The sequence below is a fragment of the Cucurbita moschata genome, unplaced genomic scaffold (assembly GCF_002738365.1).
Source record: "Cucurbita moschata cultivar Rifu unplaced genomic scaffold, Cmos_1.0 Cmo_Scf00018, whole genome shotgun sequence".
Taxonomy (NCBI): Eukaryota; Viridiplantae; Streptophyta; class Magnoliopsida; order Cucurbitales; family Cucurbitaceae; genus Cucurbita; species Cucurbita moschata.
In genome coordinates, this window is record NW_019268534.1 from 1,297,428 (window position 1) to 1,304,409 (window position 6,982).

The 6,982-nt window shown below is 37.4% G+C and overlaps 1 protein-coding gene and 1 long non-coding RNA gene across 3 annotated transcripts in view; both read left to right on the top strand.

Annotated features, from left to right (window-relative positions):
* The first annotated feature begins 347 nt into the window (after window positions 1–347).
* Window positions 348–1,142, top strand: LOC111456037. The gene is made up of 3 exons (XR_002712683.1): window positions 348–433; window positions 607–702; window positions 917–1,142. It is a non-coding gene; the product is annotated as an uncharacterized LOC111456037 (long non-coding RNA).
* A 227-nt stretch (window positions 1,143–1,369) lies between these two features.
* LOC111456034 (serine/threonine-protein kinase HT1-like) overlaps window positions 1,370–6,982 on the top strand; it is a 14,181-nt gene continuing 8,568 nt past the window's right edge. For both annotated transcript variants that reach the window (XM_023097734.1, XM_023097736.1), the window contains exons 1-2: window positions 1,370–1,536; window positions 1,619–1,763. The gene's annotated coding sequence lies outside the window, so the exon portion shown is untranslated. The remainder of the gene's footprint in view (window positions 1,537–1,618; window positions 1,764–6,982) is intronic.

Sequence of the window (6,982 nt, forward strand, 5' to 3'; positions counted from 1 at the left end):
ATCCTGTCTAAAAATTTAATGGAACATATAGTAGGCAGAAGAGTTAGTGACTAAAATAAAGTATTTATTTAAAGAAGTCGACAATAATTTAAATTTAAATAAATATAAATATTCAAACATATATTTAAGAATATATTTTTATTTATATAAAATATTAGAATGATTATAATTAAGAATATTTGATCGTAATTAAGGGAATGTTTGAGAGTTAAAATGATTAAATTCATTTTAAAAACAAAAACAATTAGGAAATTAGGAAATAATAATAAAAAGGACAAAAATTAAATGGGCCGGCCCAAAAATGGCGCGGGTTTCCAAATCTCAATCGATAAGAATAAAATACTGTTAAGTTGTAACTGATCATCGATATGCAGGTTTCGTTCCGGCGACTGGAAGTCTTCACCGTAATTGTTCCGTTCGTGTTTCAAGTCCAGTACGATATTTTATTTCACGAGTGTAGTAATTCAGTCTTCAGTTTCTGCAACTAGAAATGAATTTTGTTGAAATATCTTAGATGATTTCTTAGTTATGTCTGATTGCTTACTACCTTTTACTTGGAATTTTCTCGTTCGCTTTTATTTCAATGTTTTTTCTTGAAATTTTCAGTTTCTGCAGCTGGAGTTGAACAAGGAGATGCTGTTAGTGTGCATTATGATCCTATGATTGCTAAGCTTGTTTCGGGAGAAAATCGTGTTGTTTGAGGTAAATTTAGTCAGAATTAGTTTGCGTTGCGGAATTTACTGTTCAACATGATTTTCTTTTTGGACAAGAAACTAAAGTTTTCATTGAAAATAAGAATGATTTGGAATTTGAAGTAGTGAAGGTGGTAGACTTGGTTGCTTCAATGGCTAATATAGTTATTTTATAGCTGCTATTGATCAAGTTGTCTAATGATTCAATATCACGCTGCTTGTAGGTTTATGTTCAAGAGGTTTCTGACTTTGGCTTAGCTTTTTTAATTGACAGTGTGCTAAAATTGTGTAGAGTAAACATTTTGCAGCTAATTTTCAACCCTTCAAAAATTCAAATTCCTACAAAATCACTGAGGTCATTTCTCTTTCAGGCTTTCCTTCACGGTTTTTAAAATGTGTTTGGTGAGGAGGGGTTTTCACACCCTTATAAAGAATGCTTCGTTCGCCTAAGCCCACTGCTAGCAAATATTGTCCTCTTTAAGCTTTCTCTTTTAGAATTTTCTCTCAAGATTTTTATAAAGAATGTTTTGTTCCTCTCTCCAATCGATGTGGGATCTCACAATCCACCTCCTTCGTGGCCAGCATCCTCACTGGCACTCGTTCCTCTCTCCAATCGATGTGAGATCTCACATAAACTTTTTATTAAAACTTGCAAATCATTACGCATTTGAACGAGGGGATGTGGAAACTCATTTTATTGAGCGCTACAAAGATGACCTCTTTGTCGATCCTTCTAATCTTTTGATGGCAAAAGAAGGATATGAAGCTGCTGGACTTAATGCCCGTCTAGCTGCTGCTTGTATCGTCAGCTTGGAACATTCTAAACTTACTGAAAATTCTTCTGGTATTGCAAGCTCTTATCTATTTCTCTGACCTTAATTGTTTTAGAAAGCAGTTCTTAAATTGAAAATTCTTTATCTTATCAGGGAATGATTTATATTCAGTATAGAGTCCTCGTTGTGCTAGGTGCACAATGGAGTTTGAGTGGGAGAATCAATATGATAGCAGTGTCTCCAAGCCGTTTGCACTTACAAAATCACCTACCAGCAAGATGGGGCCTTTTTAATTGAGGTACTGTATTCCTTTTAGAGGCACACTCAATTAGCCATTCAATTGAAGTCTTGGTTTTTGGCTTTCTTGTTTGAATCAAATCCCCTGTATTTATCTTCTCCTTTACAAAGATCCATGGGAAGACTTTCACTTTCTTAGGAATTTTAGCCCTCCAAATCACCTTTGACCGACTGAGAAGTTGAGGAATTGACCGAAAATGGAACATCTTTGTTAAGGATCCAAGATTTGGAATCCTCTAAAGCTGACAACACATTGATTATGCCTAATCAAAATGTACTATAGAGGGTAAGATTGGTTGTCAATCCTTTCGACCTTGGTCGTATTCTATCAAATCGGTTAATCTTACCTGCTTTCTAGCCTACAACAAATGTTTTTAAAACCTTTCTCTCAACCCCATTTTCTAAAATTCTTTTCTCAGAACGGGGGTAGAAGTTGAGAGGTAGGCAATTTATGCCACCAACGTTCCAAATTCAAGTTGGCCGACCTGCTCTAGGGAAAGAGCAAGTATTAGCAAGTATTGCACAATCACTTTACACAATATGGACAGATTTTCCCCCCTTGACGACTCCTTAACTTACACTGTCATATGAAATTGTTTCTCCATGAAGGATTTGACTCTCTTACTAGACTATCCTTTTGTAAGAACCTTTGGAAGTCCCCCATTCCTAGGAAATGTAAATTCTTTTTCTATCTCTTGTTTGTGCTCATGGAAGAATAGTCTGGTCTAATGCTACGAGGGGATGTGAAACTATTAAGAGGATATTTTGCCGTGATAATTAGTTAGAATATATCTTAGATATTTAGGAAGCTGTTAGAATAGATTTGATTAACCGTATATTTTATTTATTTACCAGATTTAATTAGATATATATTTTTCTATTTTTAGGTATTAGTTGATAGTTTGTATCCTATTTAAACGTGGTAAACCTGAATGAAGATCATACTTTCGATCCCAATTCTATTTCTATTTCTCATTCTTAACATGGTATCAGAGCACCGATCTTGGTGTTCTTAAATATCAAAATTTTCTTTATGGCAGAATCAGCCAAATCTAGCTTCAAAATTTCGGATGTTGATTTAACACATCCGTACTATATTCATCACTCTGATCAGCCAGGATATTCACTTGTTCCAATCAAATTAAATGGAGCAAATTATCAATCCCGGAGGAAATCAGTTATGCATGCTCTTATTGCCAAGAAGAAAATTGGCTTCATTGATGGCACAATTGAGGAACCGTCCCAAGATGCAAATTCAACCGAATTCGAACTCTGGAATCAGTGCAACAGTATGATAATATCTTGGTTAACTCATTCCGTTGAAGCAGATATCGCTAAAGGCATTATTCACGCCAAGACAGCTCATCAAGCGTGGGTTGATCTTCACGATCAATTCTCACAAAAGAATGCTCCAGCAATTTTTCAAATACAAAACTCGATAGCAACGATGTCACAAGGAACCATGACACTGTCAACATATTTCACCAAGCTCAAAGCACTCTGGGATGAACTGGAAGCGTACCGCACACCATTTACCTGTAATCAACGTCAAATACATATTGATCAACGCGAAGAAGACAAGTTGATGCAATTGCTCATGGGGCTCAATCAGTCTTATAAAACGGTGAGATCTAACATATTGATGATGTCTCCATTACCTAATGTGAGGCAAGCCTATTCATTACTTGTACAAGAAGAGATGCAGCGTCAGGTAACTTCCGAACCTACTGAGAAAATCTCGATTGCATCAGCAGTGCAAAAGAAAACAATATATTCAAAATTCGCCAAGGACAAATTGTGTGAACACTGCAATAAAAGTGGTCATACAATTAATGAGTGTCGAATTCTTAAGTTTCACTGTAAGTTTTGTGATAGAAGGGGCCATACAGAAGATCGGTGTCGACAGAAAAATAATTCTGGAAGGACAAGACAAGACAATCAACACAATAACCGTGGATATCGATCATCTGCAAATATGGCCGATGTTTCACAGTTGAATACAGAAGAACAGTCACCTAATTCCATTCCAAATTTTTCTTCTGAGCAATTACGACAGATAGCACAAGCCTTATCTGCAATCAATCATCACCCTTCTGGTAATTCTGACAATCACATCAATGTTGCAGGTTTGTTTCCCATATCTACATTATCTATTAACTCTGCGAGTTCTAATTCATGGATTCTCGATAGTGGAGCTACGGATCATATAGTATCAAAATCTTCTGTTATGACTGAACCAAAGGCTGCCATCATGTCTACAATAAATTTGCCTAATGCAGAGACAGCACGTGTGTCACATACTGGCAATATTTCCCTTAGCCCTAACCTTAAATTAAACAACGTTTTATGTGTGCCTTCATTCAATTTAAACCTAATGTCGATCAGCAAACTTACCAATAACTTGAAATGTTATGTCACCTTCTATCCTGATTCTTGTGTTATGCAGGACTTGGCTACGGGGAAAATGATTGGCTCGGGTAAACAATTTGGAGGTCTCTATCATATTTCTTCATCTCCAATCAAGTCTTCAGCTCATCAAGTATCTCAGTCATCTGATTTGTGGCATTTACGCCTAGGTCATCCTTCCTTTTCTCGTTTTAAATTTCTAGCTGATCAATTGCATCTTAATAATGCGAGTTATTCTCATAATTGCAGTATCTGCCCGTTAGCAAAACAAACTAGGTTGTCTTTCCCAAGAAGTTCAATAACAACCCATTCTGCTTTTGATCTGATACATTGTGATGTTTGGGGACCACATAAAATTCCTACCCATTCTGGTTTGCGTTTTTTTCTCACTATTGTTGATGATTTTACTCGATGTACTTGGGTTTTTTTAATGCAACATAAGTCAGAAGTACATCATTTGTTGATGAACTTTGTTAAATTCGTTCAAACTCAATTTCATACTACTATCAAGATAGTTCGATCAGACAATGGGACTGAGTTCCTATCTTTGCAACCATTCTTTACTTCTTGTGGTATTGAATTTCAGCGCACTTGTGTCTATACTCCACAACAAAATGGAGTCGTAGAACGCAAGCATCGCCATATCCTAAATGTAGCTAGGTCTCTTCTTTTTCAGTCACAGGTTCCACTTAATTTTTGGGGAGAGTGCATTTTAACGGCTGTTTATCTTATAAATAGAACGCCATCACCATTATTATCTAACAAGACACCCTTTGAAGCACTCTACAAACGACCACCTACATTTCATCATCTTAAAGTTTTTGGTTGTAAATGTTATGCAACTATAGTACATCCTAAGCAAAAATTTGAACCTAGGGCAACTCCTTGTGTTTTCGTAGGATATCCTTGTGGTCATAAAGGTTACAAGTTGTATGACATGCAATCTCACACATTCTTTATCAGCCGTGATGTCAAATTTTGTGAAGATGATTTTCCTTTTTCATCAGCTTCACAAACTTCGACATTAGCTCCTTCGACTCCTGTTGTACCACTTCATGATCCATCCTACTCAAACATCCATCCTCCACCTTCACCTCCTATTCCTTCACCTCCTACTCCTCCTTCACCTCCTATTCCTTCACCTCCTACTCCTCCTTCACCTCCTATCCCTTCACCTACTACTCCGTCGTCTCCTCCACCTTCTCCAGATTCGCCCACTAATTCCAATCCTATCCCACCTGATACATCAGCTCCACTTCGACGTTCTACTCGTACTAAACAGCCTCCAGCTTGGCATAAGGATTATGAGATGTCTTCTGGAGCCAATCATTTAACCTCTAGCTCAAGTCCCGGCACTGGCACCAGGTATCCCCTTCATCATTACCTTTCATTCTCTCGTTTTTCTGCTACTCAACGTGCTTTTCTAGCTCTTATTACATCCCAGACAGAACCTAAAACCTATGACGAGGCAGTTGGCGACCCGTTATGGCAGCAGGCTATGAATGATGAATTGCAGCTTTGGAACGTAATCATACATGGTCTCTCGTTCCTCTACCACTTGGTCATAAAGCTATTGGTTGTCGTTGGGTGTACAAAATTAAATACAACTCTGATGGTTCTGTTGAACGTTATAAAGCTCGACTAGTAGCAAAGGGGTACACTCAGGTTGAAGGTATTGATTACACAGAAACATTTTCCCCTACAGCGAAACTTACTACACTTCGTTGCTTACTCACTGTTGCTGCTGCTCGAAAATGGTTCACCCATCAGTTGGATGTTCAAAATGCCTTTCTCCATGGTAATCTAGACGAGGAAGTTTATATGTCTTTACCACCAGGTCTTCGCCGACAGGGGGAGAATACAGTATGTCGGCTCCATAAATCTCTTTATGGATTAAAACAGGCTTCTCGCAATTGGTTCTCCATATTTTCTACAATTATACAAAATGCAGGCTACACTCAGTCCAAAGCAGATTACTCTTTGTTTACTAAGAGTAAAGGTACTTCTTTCACTGCAGTTCTAATCTATGTTGATGATATTTCTAATCTATGTTGATGATATTCTGTTGACAGGCAATGATCTCGAAGAAATTCAATATCTCAAGACTAGTTTACTCCAGAAATTTCTTATCAAAGATTTAGGAAATTTGAAATATTTTCTAGGCATTGAATTTTCTCGATCTAGAAAAGGAATTTTTATGTCTCAAAGGAAGTATGCTCTAGACATCCTTCAAGACACAGGTCTTACAGGAGCACGTCCAGACAAATTTCCTATGGAGCAAAATCTGAAACTTTCTTTAACCGAAGGAGAGAAGTTGAATGATCCAAGTAAATACAGACGGTTGATTGGCAGATTAATATATTTGACCGTCACTAGGCCTGACATAGCTTATTCAGTTCGTATGCTTAGCCAATTTATGCATGAACCAAGAAAACCACATTGGGAGGCAGCTCTTCGAGTTCTGAGGTACATCAAAGGCACTCCTGGTCAAGGACTTCTACTGCCATCTGAAAACAATTTAAGATTACAGGCATATTGCGATTCTGACTGGGGTGGTTGTCGAACTTCCAGACGATCTATTTCTGGGTTCTGCATTTTCCTCGGAAATTCAATTATTTCTTGGAAGTCTAAAAAGCAGACTAATGTGTCCAGATCATCAACAGAAGCCGAGTATCGAGCTATGACAAATACTTGTTTAGAGTTAACTTGGTTAAGATACATTCTTCAAGACTTGAATGTTCCACTGTCCGAACCAGCATTATTATATTGTGATAATCAAGCAGCATTACATATAGCAGCCAATCCAGTTTTTCA